The following is a 19,664-nucleotide window of genomic DNA, read 5'->3' as shown; positions in this document are numbered from 1 at the left end:
CTCTTTAGACTGCCCTGTCCAAAGTGGTCTGGGCAAAGAAGGACACATTGATTTATGGAAGGGGGTCCTGGTTTCTGAATAACACCCCTGTTCAGGGCATGAAATCGTGGAGGGGTCCAGCACAGATGGCCAAGACAAGTCATAGAATATGCTGAATTGGAAGAAATCCACAAGGATCATCAAATACAATTCCTGGCTGTGCATTGGATACTCCAAGAGTCTCACCATGTGCCTGAGAGCATTGTCCCAATGTTTCTTGAACTGTCAGTCTTAGTGCTGTGACCACTTCCCTATGGAGCCTGTTCCAGAGCCCAACAATGCTCTGCATGAAGAACCTTTTCCTAATATCCAACCTAAACCTTCCCTGACACAGCTTCATGTCATTCCCTTGGGTCCTGTCACCACAGAGGAGAGATCAGTGTCCACCCTTCCTCTTTCCCTTGTGAGGAAGCTGTAACTGCAATGAGGTCTCCCCTCAGTCTCCTCCAAGCTGAACAAGCCAAGTGACCTCAGGTGCTACTCATACGGCCTCCCCTCAAGACCCTTCACCATCTTTGTGTGTCTCCTTTGGGCACTCTCTTATAGCTTTATATCTTTCTTGAGTTGGGGCACCCAAAACTGCACACAGGATTCGAGGTGAGGCTGCCCCAGCGCGGGGCAGAGGGGAGTCACTTCCCTTGACCTGCTGGTGAGCCCATGCCTGATGCACCCCAGGACCTGGTTGGCCTCTTTGGGTGTTGAGATGGAAAATCTATTCCACTGTGCATGGACCCTGCTGGAGAGTACTGTGGGCAAGTCTGGGCATTTCAAAGGAAGGAGCAATAGCCTGGGATGTACCTGTGGAAAAGGGGTCAGGTGAGGGGGAAGTAAGGGAGGAGATGGGAAAAATGAGGGGGTGCAGAGTTCTCTTTGGGGGCGGGGGGGGGGAAATGAGGTGTTAGAACTGACCTACAAGGAAAATAAGCAATCAGGTGTGTTACTGCAGCCAGGAGCAGCAAGAGATTTCTTTTTTCTTTTTTTTTTTTCTTTTTAAATTACAGAACAATCACTAGTTCATTCCATTTCAAAATGGAAAACTGTTCCTTTTTCATTAAAAATGTACGTTCCATAAAATATAGATCAGCAACAGGCCCCTCTGGTGAACACTGAGTTACAGTCCTCCCAATTTGAACTAAATTATTTGTGTTGGTTTTACGATCTGAAATGCAAAGTCCTGTGCTCCAGTGCTTCCTTCCAATGATTTTAAGCAATTTTATTATAATATTTGCAGCTTTTTAATGTCAGAACAAAGCAATACATTCAGGAGTTATGAGAGGAAAATGGGAAAGGAAACCAGAAGAGCACTACTTACAATGGAAAATAATAATAAAAAAGTTGCAAAGCACTCCTGTGTAGGGGAATGTGGAAAGGGAAGCAGGATTGAGTAATGGAACCTCAATGTATAATCTCTTCAAAAATTAAGTACTTCATATTGAACCATTTGACTTGAATCTGAAACTACAGTTATAATCACAAGTCAGTCTGGAACATGAAGGGCCTTGCTCCTTGCACAGTGCAGAAAATTTTGCCTAAGGATCTCCTTTTCAAACCCAGTTTCAGTTCAGCACAATCTTGTATTGAAACTCAACTAATCACACGTGACATCCATCATTAGTTGCAGCTATGAAGGAACATCAGAAGAACATGAAGAAATGCTTATTTTATCACTAAACAACAGAATCAAGCCCAGCCTTGCCTTCATTTCAGATTTGAAATTAAAACACTTTTCCTATATACTTGCTCAAACCCAAAACTAATAGAGCTCTTGGGCTGTCCTGAGTTGAAAAAAGAAAAAGTTGGAGAGGGACTTTTTACAAGGGTGTGTAATGGTAGGCAAAGGGGAATGGCTTTAAACTGAAAGAAGGCCGGTTTAGATTAGATACTAGGAAGAAATTCTTTACTGTGAGGGTGGTGCAACACTGGAAGAGGTTGCCCAGAGAAGCTGTGGATGCTCCATCCCTGGAAGTGTTCAAAGCCAGGTAGGATGGAGCTCTGAGCAATCTGGTCTAGTGAAAGCTGTCCCTGCCCATGGCAGGGGAGTTCAAATGAAATGACCTTCAAGGTCCTTTCCAATCCAAACCATTCTATGATTCTATGACTCCTTAGAAGTTATGCATGATACTTGCCACATTGAAAAAGTAATTTGTACAGATTTTTCAGAGTATTACCCCGAAACCTCCCTGAACATCTATCAACTTATTTTATTTGAGATGTCTTCCAAAACACCTCATTCTTCTGGGTACTGCATTGCTACATGCTCTATAGGTTCCTTCCACACATATTCATAAATATTGTAGTGCAAATATATATATTACATAGAATTATTCAGATGTAAATGCATTTACTCCTAAGGCCTGAGCTGTGTCCTGCTGAACACCCCTTCTTTAGCTAAAAATTGTTGAAATGACTTTGTACTTTAAAGTTGGTCACCAGTGCCTGATGGAGCACCCTCTGAAGTCAGTGTGGGTGACTCTATTGATTTCAGGGAGAGATAGTTTTGCTCTTCAAAGTAATTTTTGCTGACAGATCCCTGAAGATATTAAGGACAGCAAAACTTCTTTGAGGCTCTTCACAATGAATGTCACAGGTATTTAAGAACAAACCTGTTAAATAATTTTGTTGTAAATTGTAAGTCAAATAAAAACTATGTGGCCTCCAACACAGTTAAACCTTTTTTTCCAAAATTTGAGCCATAGACTCTGTGATCACTAGTTTTATAGACCTAATACTCTTATGACAGTTTTTATAAACAATAAACTTTCAATAGGCAAAATTACTAGTCTGTCAACAAGACTAATTATCGTTTAAATTTTGTCCCATTCACAGAGATGTATAAATTCTCTCTTTCAATATAACACCTTTTACATAGTATTCCTAATTGTTGCTGTGCAGACTTCTGTTGCTGTCTCTTTGGAATGCCTCTCATTTACACATTTAATCTCTTTTTCAAGGTTTTAACACTTGGCTGTGTATACATTCACAGCTGTGAAAAATTTCACCTCTAGGTCTCAGAGCCTTTTTTCCCCACCAATGTTTCACAGAAGTCTACATGGCTGTCCTTAATTTGAAGGAGTGTAGAAGAAGGAACTTATGGAATCCAGATATTTGCCCATATTCATGCAATCCAGAGCAGGCACCTAGGTGATTTCAGCTGGGAGGTATTCCAAGAGAAGACACAGAGACAGAAATTCCAAGTGCTTGCTCCCTGCCAGTACATTGCAATTTACTGGGACTGAACAGGTTTGATATTTCTGAAGACGGGGAAGGGAACATTTTACCATTTTTCCTACTTTTCTACTGGGAAAAAAGAGCCACTGCATGCCAGCAGCATGTGCATTGATGAGACACAGGATAAAGAGTTTGTAATGGGCAGTCTATGAATCCTCTTCCTGTGATGGCTGGGAAGATATGTAATTGATACATCGCTGTGACAGAAAATTCTCCTTACTCTCCATAAGCATTTGCAGGGGATAGCAAGCCCAGTAAGAGCAGCCACAGGCTTTTTGCTAACTCTGCCTTACCCTGCTAGGCCCCTGCCCTGTCCTGCCAGGCTTGTCACCATCTGGCTGTGGGAGTCTGCTGTGTGAAACAGAACCTGGCACTAGGAGTCCTTGTGTCTGACGTGGGGTTTAATTGTGGAATAACAGCTAAGGACTTGAAAGTCAGGGCGCAGGTTCTACATGGAGGGTGCACAGCTATGAACAGCTCCATGACAGACAGTTATTGGCTGTTGGAGAAGGGCAGCTTTGAGGGCTGAGAAGAAATTGCTGTACATCAAAGTAGGTAAATATAACAAAGAAGAGAAGCAATGGCAAGACGTGGAAACATCCAGGCTGATCAGCCAGGTGCCACCTCTGCCACAGCCTGGGAAAATAACACCCTTCGGTGTCACCCTGTGCTTTGCCTGGAGTGAAGACCTAACCATCCAGAAATATAAGTGTCTTGCAAAAGCCCCAGATCCTGAATTTGGGGAGAAGAGTGGGATCACCATCTGCTCTTCGTGTATGTCACTGAACTTGGCAGGAACCACCTGCTACAGAGCAAGTGGGTGGAGAGGTTTGAGGATCTGCCCAAATTATATATATAAGGATTAACATAAAATAATTACAGATCTAGCGGTAGACTCAGGACTTTTCTATGGCTGCTTAAGCACTTACATGAGACTAACTGGTAGGTGCATGACAATCTATTCAAATTAAATTCCCTGTTCATAATACCTATACAAATTGTCCTGTCAAGATTTTAGTGGTAGAAAAATAGAGACTAAGGTATGAGCAAATTTGAAAAAAGTGAAATTTATGACTGAAAAGCAATTGGGTAAAAAAAAAATGAAGGAGAGAACAGCTGTGATTAAAAGATCAAAACATATTTTTAGACAGACAACTGAGTCCAGTATATGCAACTATTCTATGTATGTTGACTTATATGCTTAAGTATACGTATGTATACCTCAAATCCTTTCAAGTTATAAACACTTGCTAGAATGGATGTGGATATTCTGTGGAAAAATTAAAGGTAGGGTGGGAATCTGGGGCATGCAAAACTGATTCAGGCTAAATAGTCTGAAACCCAAATGGTGAAGGGTCAGGTCCCAGCTCATGCCTCCCACAGTGCTGGCCCAAGACTTCACACCTTTCATTGTTTGCTGCTTGGGAAGAAAATCAAGCTGGAATGTTATGGGCAGAGGAATCTAGTGATCTACTTAATACCAGAACAGAACAGCTGTGCCCTTTGGTTCAGAGCCTGTCCAGCCTAACTCCTTAGGGAGAGCTATACTCAGCTTTTATACCCTCAGTTTATTTGGGCTCAGTTTTAAGGCGCCTGTCTAAAGAGATGGAGCCAGGTCCATATGATGGCTCAGAATTAAGCCACACTCTACACCCACCTCCTGCATATCCTTTCACTGCCTCCTGGTTTTGGTGAATAAATTTACCAAACTTTTGGCCTGTCCCAATGCCAACACTTACACAGCACTGACATCCTCCAGTAACTGAACCATACGCCTCTTGGTGAAGTAAAAGCATCAGGGCTGTTGGTATAAGAAAGATAAAAATAAATTGCCCTTGCTGTGAAACCAGGAAGAGGCATCTGCAATAGCAGATACCCTGACAGTGAAGATGTTTGGAAAATCAAAGGTTCATGAGCCAAAATGCACAGCGGCATCTTTAGCAAATAAGTATGTGCTGAAGTCAATGGGAGCAGCAGGAAAGCAGCACCTCTAGGAAAAAGAAAAAAAGGAATTGCTCCATATGTTTTGAATTGGAGGCCAGTACATAAAAAAGCAGAATGTGAATCTTCCTAATGCTTAAAGAATACAGAAAGAGGGGTGCTTACTAATTATCTTTTAAATTGGCTAATATGTCACCTGATGAGTATATGCCTCTGCTGGGCCATCTGGGAGTTTAGTAGCTGCATGAGGCATTAGGTTACATTACAAAACATGCAGGAATTCATTATCTGGGGCAATTCTCTTTCAGCCATCAAGCTATTCTCCCTACTTGAAGCCAATGAGTTTACTTTCCCATGAAACCTACTCTGTATTCACTTCCTAAAATAAGTACTAATTAGCTAAAGATAACAGTCAAATAAACCACTTTAATTGGGAAACAGAAATTGGCAGTTAAACATAAAAGTGTGTATGTAAATATGCTGATTATCTTCAGAGTTTGATAAAACATCTGTTTTCTCTGCAGAATGCAGGTATTTCTTCCCAAACCATGAGAACACTGCTATTATCTCAGTGTCTTAATTATATAAATTACAAAGAAGTCCAAAATAATAAACCTGATACCTTTTTCTCTATCTAAGAGATGCTGGCCTGCATTTTGCCTTAATACACTCCTTTAAGTACCTGTAGTTAAAAAATGAAAAACATTGTATGTTTTCATTCCTTCTTCATGTTGTGAATGAAAAGTAAAGATTTTCAAAGAACAAATTAAAAAGGGTGAGAAACACTGACAGGAGTTTATTGAAAGTCTCCATACTTAGTTTCTTGCTTTGAACTTTGTATTGTACCTTACACATTTCAAATACTGACATACTAGTTCAAACAGAGATTTGTGATCACATTAAGTTGCAAATTTCAGAATTATTCAAACAAACAAGGTAAATAATTTTGTGTCAAATTCTTCAGGACACTATATACGTCCTTCTGTGATGTGCCAGTTTTGGAATCATTCTCTAATAGAAAAGCATTGTATCAGAACATTTTCAACCTTCACTCTCCAATCTTACAAGGTCATTCACCGGAAAGCAGCAAGGTCATACAGGAATTATTCTCTCTAGACACCTTGGTTTTATTAGCATCAGTGTGGTTATTACTGAAATGCTCGTCCGCATTCTGCAACAGAACTAACATATTACTGTAGATTACATCTACTTGGACTGATCTTAATCTCATGTGGAGACTGATTTTTGAGGTCCTTGAGCATGCATTTAATTTTAATTTGTCCAGAATTTTCACAGCTAAACAGGTTTGCGGGACTGAAGCCGTTCACAAAGCTAGTGGTCCTGAATTTTTGTGAAAGCTCCATGGGATCAGCACAGAGCCTCTAGGTTTCCTAATGGGGAAAAATCCTATTGCACTGTTCAAAATATGAATTTTGTTTAATTTTTCATTTTGAAAGGGGAAATCCAAAGCAAATAGTGAGGCAAAGGATGCAAAATCATGACTGAAGTGTTATCTTAAAACCATGCTAAAAATTTGTTTGGAAAAATACCATGGGATATGGCTCTGGAGAGAAGAGAGATCCAGGACAGCGGACTGATTTTCAAGAATCACTTCCTCAATTTCCAAGCATGTTCCATCCTGACAGGAGAGAAGTCAAGTAATGGTGGCAAGAGGCCTGCTAGATGAACAAGGAGATCCTGATGGAACTTGGAGATAAACCCAAAATGCAGAGAAAGTGGAAGCAGGGACAAAAAAGCCCAGAAGAGATATAGAGCCACTGTCTAAATGGGACTGGGGGCTTTCCCTGTTTATATCAGCTCTGAGCTGGCCATGAGCCCAAACACTGAGGAGGTGGAATGTTCTAAGTGTCCTTGGGTTGAGGTTTGGAAAGCCAAAGCCCATCTGAGGCTGAACATGGCTGTGAAAGGCAACAAAGAGAGCTCCTATAAGCACACCATATATCAGGTTATAGTCAGAGATTTTTATTTTTGCACATTACTAATACAAGGAAATGGTCAGTTATCATTAAGGAAAGCAGAAACACTTACTTGCCTTTCCTTTTCTCTCCCTTTATTCCCTCTCTTTAGCTTCTTTCCTTTTTATGCTTAACAGCCAAAGCACATGCCTGATTTGGGGGAACATACATTCATACCAGCTTTTTCCTGGGCAAGGAAGGCAGTGGATTTTAACCCACTCTTTCTCCATTCTGCAGTGCCACCTGCCAGCAGAGGCCATTGTATGGCAGAGCTGGGGGGAAAAGGGCCTTTCCATCAATTCTGTGTGCAAATGTGAGCAGGTGGCAAGGCCTATTGAACACTTTAAATTGATTGCATGGTTCTTAAACACCTCTGCATGTAGGTCACTATAAACTTGAACCTTGGGTCAGAGAGCCAAATACATGTGCTCAAATTTGTAATTAAAAATCTGTAGATTAACAGGAAATTTCTTATTGAATTAAATAAGAAATTCAATAAGTCCTTATTGAATTCATATATGAACTTTTATTTCCAAGTTCCTTTAACCTATCTTTATTTGTCTTATTCCAAAAAATAGCAAACCCCCTGCTGTTTAAACACAGGGCAAGTATGGCAGCAAGAAGACAGCATAGAAACGGCAGCTGGTGCAGGAAATTAAGCACTTGTTAATAATAATCATAATAGTAAAAGACACTGTGCCTGCACCAGCTTCCACAGAAGCTGCAGTCCTTGGTCTACTTATTCACAGTTGTCCCTAGAAAAAATATCCATTAGAAACTGCAAAACACTGAATATGAAATGCCTTGAAACGTTTATGCTAGAATATCAGTTTTCTAAGAGGTTAAAAATGCTTGGAAAGCCTCGTGCCCTGCAGTGTATGTTCTGTATTAAGGAACCACTGCTGGAATGAATGCAGCTGTATTTTCAACTGTGTAAACTGTTTTCCATAGACTTGCACTGTTATCTGGGGTCTGCACTCTTGTTTCCAATTACAGGTCTTTGTTTTTCTCATTCCAGTGAGGGAAATGTCTTCCCAATGTCAATGTCAAAACAAGAGTTGACTGAAAAGTTCCAAAATCTGGGATCAAAAAAAGAAAAAGAAAAAGAAAAAGAAAAAGAAAAAAGAGGAATAAATTAAAAATGAATCTTCTGTTTTTGAGCCAGCTGGAGAACTGATAAAAATGATAGCAAGATAATGCTTTAGCAGTCTGGGCAGCAATGACTAAGTAAGATACAACAGATATCAATTGTTCACAGCCATTAACAGACTTACTGATCCCTTTTGGTTTCTGGAGAAGGTATGAAGAAACATTTCATTGCAGCAGCAGGGCTCCTGCAGTCTGTAGCCTTAATCAGGAGAGAGGCCAACAATATGTTATTGCTAGAACTAACGTGAATGCAAAATTCTTAGTGGCAGAATTAATCAGACTACCAACAGATTTATCAACTCCATCTGCTACTATTCCTATTTCAAACCACAGCACCTCTGCACCAAGACATTTCCAGCTTCCTGCAGGCAAAGACAACTGCAACAAGAAGAAACTCTCCATAATGATGGAGAGTGCAAATGCTCTGAGCATCCTTGCCCAAAGTGTGGTCAGCTCACACATCTGAAAGCTCTCCCAGAGATAAAAGCCAAGCAGCAGAGTGACTCTGAATCTGAATTGCTATTGCTAGCAAAAGCTCCCCATGCAGCTGTGCCAAAATACATCATCAGCACAACGTGGCAGCCACAGGGTGAAGGGGTACATGTAATTTTCATCATTTTTAATGGCAAAAATGCTTACTGAAGACAAGGACTTTTAGGCTCTCATCAGCCTGCAGATGTTTGAACCCTCCTCCCTCATGGGTGCCCACAGGCTTTGGAGCAGGTTGAAAGAGCACAGGGAGGAGCAATCCTTCTGCCAAGACTGATCAGCTGGGCAGCTGTGAACGCCCCCGTTTCTTGAGTGGAAAACCTCATGAAGGGCTGTCTTTAAGATCTCAGCTTTTACTTGTGCCCAGGATCCCTTAGCATCAGGCTTCATGAATGGACATAGCACGGAGCCTATTAGTGATCTCCTCAGAGCCATGGGCACAGCATGAGCATTCACATTTACATTTTAGAGCAGACAGCCAGAGATGAACACGAAGTACAGAGCTGGCAGGGTAGACCTGTGTGCACCAAGCTGGCAAAAAGATAGTTCGATTTCCTTCCTTGTATAGTGGGGTATTTTCATGTTTTGAAAGTTTTCTTTCCCTCCTGCCCTCCAGTTAAATGTATTTTCCTTCATGTCTGAATTGATTTTTGGTCCCAGAAAGGTGAAGGGGTCTATTAAGCAGAAGTGTGCTGGCTGCAGGGCAGTGTGTTCTGGGGAACTGCAGGCACAGCATGGCAATTCATTTCTCTGCTACTCTGTTGTTTTGTCATGAAAGCAAAGCCTAATTGAAGATAGTCAGTCTTTAATGAATAAAGCTCTCTGTAATTTCCAGCTGTGACCATGTAATCAGCGTTCATCTGCATGAAAAGGACTTTCTGTGCCCATATTTCATTTTGATGTGCATCTGTGCCTGTATTTTGCCCTTCTGATTGGGTTGACAGTTTTCATCTTTATTAGTTCTGCCTTTCACTTCTGTCTTCCTATTTGTGTTAGAAAACAGAAACAAAATCCCAGAAAGCCCCCAACAGATTATATTATCTAATAGTTTATTAGAGTGTTTCTCTGAACTTGATCATTTAAATTAATTTAATTCTGTTTGGCTTTGCTTACTATTTACCAAATCACTATGTTGTAGTACTTCAGAATTTTTCTATCGTGTTATTTTTGGTCACTCTCTCTCCACAGCACCACTGTGCCACTGCAACACACTTTTTAATTAGTTTCACCACAGTCATCAGCTTTGTGATTATCTCTGCATCTTGAACACCTGGTCCGACTTTAGAAATGACTTGCCATCTGGTCAAATACTGGGTAATTATAACAATTTAATGGCAGGATAAAATAGTGTTGGTTAAGAGACTTGATTGTTCCCTCCATTCCTTCCCCTCATGCAGTTTGGTTGCATTACTTCAAATTAAATTAAAATCCCATCATCAAGTTATCGCTCTTGGGTGGGTTTTTTTATCCCTCATTCACAATACTCATAAACATCTCCTGGAGTTAGTTTAGTTTTAGACTCTCCAGACATTATGTCTCTAAGAGCAGTGCAAATTGCTGCTTTAGATTCACTGATATGATACCTATTCTATAACTTGCATTGCATATCAATAAATGAAGAAATAAATGGGTCTTATCTGGAAACTCAATGCTTAGACAACTGCAGGGGAGCCATTTGTCAGGAGCACACAAGTGGAATCTCGCTAATGTTATACAAAATGGGTTTTTTTTTGGGAAAAGTAGTTTAATACTACTGTATGCTACTCTTGGCAGCTGATATGCATCACCAGATTAGAAGTAAGCTGATTCTTGTGAAAAAGTCGGTGGATCAGATAACAAACTTGATGCAGACTTGTCATTTTATGATTGGCTCATTTTATGACACTTGGGTGAATAAGGGTTTATTTTCCCATTAGATATTGGCTGAGAAAATTATTTGGGAAGTAACTTCTCCAGTGTTTTTAGTATAATAATAGAAGCTGATTTGGAAAACTAAATAGATGTGGTTCATGAGACTTTCTTTCACATTATGCAAAGGAAAAAACACTCTAGTTTTTTTACATTTCATTCCTTTCAGTATTTGTAGTTTGCTGAAGTATATTGCTATAATTATTCAGATTGCATGATGATAATGATGCTAGAAAAAGCAATAATTTTCCATTGGGAAATGAATGAGAAGAAGAACCCTTTTGTAACTTTTTTTCAGGTACTACTAGCAAGAAAAAGGCCTATTTAATTTTCTAGGGATTCTTTCTTGTATAAATAACAAAGAGTATTGGATTGATTTTTCAACCAGTTCCCTGGGAAATTAAATACTTTTGTCATGTAATACTTCCTCCTAGCAAACACCAAGTTTAGTCTGTAACAGCACCATATCTATAAAACAAAGAAAACATTATTAAAGGTGGAGAATGGAAGGGGACATGGAATTAAATCTGGAAAGCCAATGATAATCAACAATATTGTCCATGTATCAAATAAAATATTATATCCCTTATTACACCCAACATATGTAGGACGTGACAGGGCAGTCTGAAACTTCATCCTTATCCACTAGAGAGGAGACTACCCTGCCTGTTGGGGAAGATGAAACAGGAAAGCCTTATAAATATGATTGCCTGACAAAAGATTTTGGGAATATGAAAACTACAGGCGACATCGAAATGAAAGCCACTTTTGAAATACCAAATCTTAGTTACTGAACAACTGGAAAACAATGGTATGGCCGACTGAAGGTAATCCCCTCTTGATTGAACAATACCCTCTGCTTGCAGGCAGGTCCAAGGGTCAGAGCAGACCCTACTACCTCAGCAGAAGGGGTCCAAAGAGTAGTTTTTAGAAGTTAAGATGTAACACTCTATGGTAATATAAGAACTCTTACAGGCTGTATGTAAATGCTATAGGATTTGTATCTTGTATTAGATTGGTTAGTGACAATTAGAATATTCAGTACAGAAGATGATTTATTGTATTGTAACCAGAACTTCAGTCACTCTCACTCTCTCTCTTACTCACACTCTTCGCACACTCTTACACTGTCTTACTACACTCTCATCACTTCTTCTTCTTCATTCTCATTCCTCTCCCGCTCTCTCTCCCTCTTTACTTACCCGCTTACTCTCTTGCTCTCCTGGGCCTGCTCCAAGCTGAGTCTGGCAGCTCTAAGCAGTGCCCCTGTACCCACGCCCTTTGCAATAAACCGCATGTTCCAAGATCTGACTATAGAGATCTCTCGTCACCGACCGTCTACGCCCGGTCCAGACCGAACCCACACCCAGAACCTACAGTCTGACGCCCAACGTGATTGCCGAACCCACACCCAGCACCTGCAGTCTGATGCCCCCATCTCACTTTAAGCTACCCACTCTACTCTTTAACCACACAACACAATGACTTCTGATCCCAGGCACATTTGCTCCAGGTCCTGGATGTGCCCCTTTCCTTGTCAGAGACATATTTTAGATAGGAGATGTCCTATCTAGGAGATAGGATAGATAGGAGACACCCATATGAGACCTAGTGCATGCAAGAGCTGGTGAGAGAACATCAGTCTCTCCATGAGTCTAATGCACATTTCCCTGCTCACCTGAGGGTGACAAGCTAGAACTCTCCAGAGCTTTAAGGATTCTATTTGTGACTATAAAAGCCCTTGAAAGCATAAAAGAATCAACTGGTAACAAAAACAAAAAAAACCAAAAAGGGAAAAAAAAAAAGGCAAAAAAAGCAATTAAAAAAGCAAAAAATACCTAGTATACCATGTACATCATGAGTACAACCTTGAATTTTTATGAAAGTAAAATTATTTTTGTGATAGATTGTATAATCAACCAAAAGCCAAACCATTCTTTAATCAGAAAATTCAGAGAAACAGGGATTTTTCATCCAAAAAAAAAAAAAAAAAAAATAAAAAAAAAAAATCTTTTCATCAGGACCTCACCACTGCTACCAATTCTATTGGGTAAATTTAGGTCTTAAATCTGCAATCAGCTCCCCTTGGGTAAGGTCTTGCACGGTACCACACTGGTGTCTGATTGCAGAGCTGGGGTCACGGCAATGCAGCTACACTGTGGTCCCATGCTCCTCATGTTACAACCCTGAATGGCAAATGCCTAAATCTTCACCTGATAATTGACTTACACTATCTAGAAAGTCTGAGGAACAAAACCTCAAGGTTAATGCAAACTAATGGTTGTTGGATTGCATGAACATGTGTTAGCAAGATTTTTTTAGTTTTTAAATTCTACATTTCCTTCATAAGTAAAACACTCACTGATGTAAAATATTAAAGGTTGGGAATTAGTTTGTCTCATTTGGGTGTGACATTTTAGATATGGCATGAAGCAGCAATGAGTTCTTCCCACTGTCATTGCATGTTTTCAGGTGGCATGAGGGATGTATTTCAGAAAGGAGCAATACTCCCTTCCACACACATTCATCTTGCTCCACAGTCTCCCAGGTCCACTTCTTTCTCCTCACTTGTGTCCCCAGCCATGATGTCATGAAGCCGCTTTATTCCTTAGCCGTCCGCTCACTGCCCAAGGCCGCTGTGCCTCTAAGACGGCCCCGGCCCGGAGCCGCGGGCCCGAGTGCGGGGCAGTTCAGCGGGGCCCGGCGGCTCGGGGGGGCTCGGCGGGGCTCGGGAGCGAGTGCGCCGGGAGCGCTGTGCTGCTTTCTGGTTCCCTTTGTGTTCCAGCTAGCTGGGAAGGGTTCTGTTGGGGTTTTTTTCTTGTTCTTTTTGCCCTTCCCTTCCCCTTGCCTCATTGACTCCCTTCCCTCCTCGCCGGTCCGGGGAGCCTGCGGGGTGGCCCCGGCTGGTCTGAGCCCGGGTGTCTGTTCCCTCTCCGGGAATTTGCTGTATTTTGAGGTGTGGTTTTTTTGTTGGTGGTTTTTTTTTTTTTTTTTTTAATCCTGTTCTACCCTGTTTTGTTTGTGTATTAATAAACAGTTTGGTTTTTTTCCCTTTCAGTTGCTGTGACCCACTTGTCTTATTGTGGAGGAAAAGGGGAGGCCCTTTTCCCTTCGGAGGAGACACTCACTCCGGAGTGTTTCCTCCTGAAGTTTTGTCTCCAAAACCGAGACATTTCCCCAGCCAGTGTGGTTGTGGTGGCTAAAAAGCACATCTAAGCAGCCAGCCAGCTCTGGATTAAAATTCACCAAACTCAGAGCAGGTCCTTACTCCGGTGCCTTGTCCTTGCTCTTGCTGAAGGGTGAGAGAGGGCGAGGGCAGTGAGCGGGGAGCGAGGAAGGGGCTCCCTTTGGTGGCTCAGCTGGCTGGTACTGGCTGAAGGAGCTCATGGGCATAGCATGTGCCCTGGCTGGTCTCAGCACACACAGCCACCAGGGAGCATTCAGAAGTCCTTTGCTTCTCCATCTTGACTTAGCATGCATCAGCTCTTGTTACTATGCATGGACCTTTACTGAAGCTCCACTGAGGGCCCTTTCTCAAGGAAATTGTTTCCCTGCTGACATCAACTCACCAGGACAGCTTTGGTATACATAGGGAATGAAAACTGAAACTTCTAGAAATAACAGCAAAAGTCCCACTTACTGCAGTAGGGGCAAGACGTCACTTGGGAATAGAATAAAAATACTAAAGAGAGGCTGATTTGTCTCCAAATGAAATAAATTCAGGATGTGAACCAGGTGAACAGAGGTGGTCTTAGTGCTAAATAAAGCAACTGCTGTGATGAAACTAAAGAAATACAGGGAGAAACTTCTATTCATAATCCTGTTGAAACTCCAGTCCTATCAATTTGTGTGTGTGAGAGTAAACTTATTTCCCATGACTTTCATTTTATTTTATAATAGCTATATCATATTGTTCCAAGCTCACAGATATGAAGCCACTAAATGTAATTTCAGCTAAAACCAAAGAGATACAGGTTGTGAGTTTCATAGGGTTGATCACATCGTTTCTAGTGAATTGCATTCCTAGCAGAGGACAGTTTAAGAGCAGTTGGTTGATCTGTGGATATATCAACCAAAAGATGTAAGGAAATTTGTAAAACCACAGGCAGTCCAAACTAGTAAAATAAGCCATACTTAAAACATCAGCTTGTAATTTCAACTTTGTGCCTTGACATTATTAAAGGTGTTTTGGCTGATCTTGACTGAAACTAATAGGAGATACAGAAAACAAAAAAACCAAGACTTTATTCTGTATTTCCATACCCATAGCTGTTGCAACAAATGTCAACAGAGAGGACTGACCTTACAGTGTACTCTTTTAATTTTCTGTAATGAAAGGATGATGGAAAAGAGAGAAATAAAATTGTGGAGGAGGGAGCTATGTGGCTTAACCTCTGGATATGATACTGAGACAGCAGCAGCCAAAAGGCAAAATACCCATTCTGCCCTTGGCTGCAGCAAGCCAATCCTGAGGGGAACTTGCATATGAAGTACTGAAGAGGGCACCATGTTCATGTAATCCCTTGCATAAGTTACTACTCTTTAAGCATCATCATTTTAGAGAGTGGATCAAGTGAATTTTATTCTCTTTCCTCTACTCCTCTTCTAATACACATTTTTTCTCATGCTGCCAATATGATGGCAGGTTGGGCTGCAAACAGGGCACTCAGGACTTCAAGGTGAGAGGATGAGCCAACTGAACTCAAAGAATAAACTAATTCCTTCAAGGACAGTGGCAGATTCAAAGCTCCATGTGAAGTCTAACCACTCCTGGAAGAAAGACAGAGGGACAGTGTGCTTTATTCCACCTGTCTCTGGAAAACAAAGAAATAATCAATCAAAGAAACAACACCTCCCAACTATCATTCTTACAGACTAGTGTTGTATATAGCCTTAGCCAAGCTCCAGGGAAATGCTGTTAATCTTGACGTTCTCCTGGTGCAGACTCAATAACTTTTTTGGAAATCAAATCTTATCCCCAAACACAGCTTTTTTTTTTTTTTTTTTTTTTTTTTTTTTTTTTTTTTTTTTGGTGCAGGTACATGACTGTTATCACCATAGATTCTATTAGTGATCCATCTAGACAGATATTATTTCTCAGAAAATGGTGAATATTTCCAATAAATGGGCAAGAAATTCTTCTTAGCATTTTGTGATAACCTATTCATTCCCCTTCATTAGTATTAGCTCTATGCCTCAAAGTGGGAGGATTTATAGTTCTCTGGTGAAATTTCTAACTGCTATAGCAGTGCCACTAGATAACATTGTTGCACAGTTTCTTGGTATTTTAGTGAAAATTTAATCATTCAGAAAATGGTGCATGATTACAAGTTTTATGGTGAAATGACATGCAACAGATGACATTTTCTGTCTGTCCTGCTGTCTGTATCTGCATATGCAGGAAATTCTCCAATCTGAACAGCTTCTCAGGGACCAGGATTTGCCAGCTAGATGAGAATCCGACAAGGTTTCTTTCCTGTGGCTTGTTTTGTGAAATTCGTATATGAATAAAAACAGACCAAGCTGGACTGTACCTTGTACTCCATGCCATGCCACTGACTTTTCTTCTTGCTAAATCAATGTATTGTGTTGTGGTGCAGGTAGCTGCAGCTACTCTTTGTCATGAGGAGAACTCACACAAGCAGCTGTGGCGGTCAGCAACCCAACTTTAGCATGTTACAGTCATGGTGAGAACCCGTGATTCCCTTGTTTTGTCTTTTGCATGTTTTCCCCGATTGGTTAATATTTTGTCTTCCTGTTTTATGCATGAAGTTACGTATATTCATTTTCCCTTCTTTAATATGTATTAGTTCTAGAAAGTTCCTTGTTCCTCGATGCCCCATTGGATCCTTCCCTGAGTCCCTCCTATGTGTTGGTCTCATTGGTTCCCTTCCTGTCAATCCCACCTGCTTGTCTCTATCCCATTGGCTGAGAGCCCTTTCCCCACCTATTCTGTACCCAGTATAAGATCTCTGGACCCTCCCACCAATTGGCATCTTCGTCCCTGTCTTTTAACTGGAATAAATCTGTGTGGAGCACTGACGGAGAGTCCTCTCTCTTTACTTCTTTGCCTTCGCCTGCGTGCCTGCTGAACAGTGACAGGAAGATACAGCCCCTTTTGGAGTGAGGAGCTCTACCCCTTTTTCATTGTGTGTTGGGCACTGAGGGCCACCTTCCAGAGGGGTTTCAGCGTTGACCTCCGGGCTTCTTTGTGTCGGCACGCGGGGGGTAAAACCCCCTTCTGCCAGCTCCCAGTGGCTGCAAACCCCTCCAGTATTGTCCTGAAATTTTGCCATTTTTGGACCAGGTGAAGAGCACGTCAGACGCATCTGAGAAAATGGTGTCTGAATGAGGGTCTAAGTGTGAATATCAGTACTCTTTTAGGGGCACCTAAGTCTAGTTGCTCAAAAATGTGGTTCATTGCCTTGAACCAACAATTAGTATAATAGCATGGTGAAGGCTCAGAGGCCACACCAATCACATACCTCAGCTGGAATCATTGCCAGCCTTCCTTTGCCAACTGTGTGAGTGCAAGTGCCTCTCCACACCACAGGCTGTGTCTGAGCAAGGTGTTTCTTGCCCTGCTGTTTACACCCCTGACCAGACATCCTCTGTTGTCGCTGTGAGAAGCCACCAGGCATCGCTCACTGGACTGCTGAGTGACAGCCTCTTGCTGTTGCAGTCATCCCACCTACAGCTGGCCGGAGCCCCACCAACTCCAGCAAGCGTGTTTCCACAGAACAATGCTGTCTTTGTTGGGCACTAAGAGCATTTGAACAGCTGCACTTCCATAGGAATATAGCCCACAAATAAAACTTTGCCTGTATTTAGGCCCAAACAGAATCCCTCCTTCACACCCAATTTCAAGGGCTAAAGATTGAACACAGTATTTACATTTCATATACAGGCAAGATGTCTGGAACCCTTAGAAAAACATCATTATTTTTATATCCTGTAGATGCAGAACCACGGGCTCATTATGCCAAGGCAATGCCAAATCAGAGACTAACACCTATACCTGATTATGAAGCAATAATATTTTTTTGCTAAAAAGTATTTATGTTATATATGGTATTTCCATCATGTCTACAATAGCACCAGTGATCAATTATAAATCTTGCAAAGCTTACTTGCCTCACTTGTCAAGTGGTTTGTTATGAAAAGATCCCTAAAGACCATCAAGTGACATAAGTTATTCCACATTAAATGGAAAATTGATCTAGTGGCTAAAGAAGCTAATGTCATGATGTTTTCTGCACCAGAAATCTTGAATTTCCAGCTTGCTACAGATTTGAAAAGAAATCTAGTGCACTTCATAATGTAACTAAAGTAATCTGTAATAAAATATTGCAAAGAGGTAGTTTTTCCAAGCAAACAAAAGCTGAAGTAGTTTCTGGATGGACAACACCGCACAGGGTGTTTTGCTGATGCAGCAGAGAGCAGCACTGAGGGACAGTCTGTGAGCTTTCCCTGTGCCTCAGCAGAGGGGTGCATATGAGATAGCAGAGGTGAGGAAGCAGCCAAGCCTGCAGAGACTCTGGGAAGTGCAGTGTCCTGAATGAGCACCTGGAGCCCAGGTTTGGCCCAGACACTGCACTTCCCAGAGACTGGTTGCCCTAGGAATTTGTAAAAGATCTCAGAAGGGATGTTGTCTGATAGCTAACAGCACAAAAGCATTTCTGGTATAGCAATCACCTCAGCCTTCTGCTGTATCTTAGATAAACTTGTTCTCCTGGATGAACTGGGATATTTGAGCAAACAATTGATGAACGTGTGAAGGCTTCACTGCCTTGGGTGGCTTAGCATTAAGCAGGGGGAACCAAAGCAGTAAAGGGTAGTCAGATTGTAGACTAACCTGATCCTGACCGCATCACAATTGGTCTGGTATGTGCTGATTTTTGGCCTCAGTCTTTCAATTAATAAATGCAAATAGGCTTTATTGTTGTCAGTATATTGACACTACAAGGTATTAAAGTCTTTGCAGAGAGCACAGCAGACTCAATGACATGGATTCTGTCACTGGTCATATGGGAAATTTAACACCTCCTCTACCACAGTGTAGCAAACTGAAACTTAAGCACGTTTGCATGGCCAACTAGAAATCCACGAAACTCCAAACTTTACCAAATATCCAACAGCCATCCATGCATATTCAGGAGTCCAGTTTAGTCATCCAGCTCTGGAGGATATGACAAAAATGGGTAGGACATTACAGGCAAGGTTTCTCAGATTTTATCTACTTACTGCTATACACATATGCATGGACTGAAATAGGAATTAAGGAGGAGTAAGTTATGTTCCCATTTATTTCTTCCTTTAGCACAAAAATGCTTGTATATCCACATTTGATTGGACAGCATGACATTTCAGGGCATGCAGGTCCCCTTCAAGCACTGGCGGAGGTGTCACAGGGAGGCCCTTGGCAGAGTGAACAAACATGGACTGTGTCTGGTCTTACTGCACATATGCTGTTCATTCCTTTGTGTCCCACACCTGTCAGCTGTGACACCCCACCCAGAAATCCTGTTGCAGCCGAAGTGGTACTTTTGAGGACTGCTTTGGAATAAGGGTGGCCCAACACCTCAGTCCTAAGGGTGGATCACCCTTAGGATGGCCCTGAACGTGTTACTGATATTCCTCATTTACTGTTGTCCTGGAAGAAGTCCTCCTTTCCTGATGAGTCACCTAAGTAAGGAGCTGGCTATCAGCAGCTTCTAGATGAGTGTTTAAAACCTCCCTGAGCAGCCACTGCTGCTCATTCCTCACTTCTTCCTCATTCAGGGAGGAGCACTGTCCCCCATAACTACCATCCACAGAGCACAGTGTACATACAGAAACAGAGTGGAAAATGTGCTTGAGAGTTAATCAAGTACTGTATAATGCTTATGTGGCTTATTCTTAGTTCTCCAAAGCAAAACTCGGAGAAGCAAGCAA

The sequence above is a fragment of the Corvus moneduloides genome, chromosome 2 (genome assembly GCF_009650955.1).
Source record: "Corvus moneduloides isolate bCorMon1 chromosome 2, bCorMon1.pri, whole genome shotgun sequence".
NCBI classification, from domain to species: domain Eukaryota; kingdom Metazoa; phylum Chordata; class Aves; order Passeriformes; family Corvidae; genus Corvus; species Corvus moneduloides.
The sequence above is the reverse complement of the archived record's forward strand: the minus strand, read 5'-3'. Positions refer to the sequence as shown.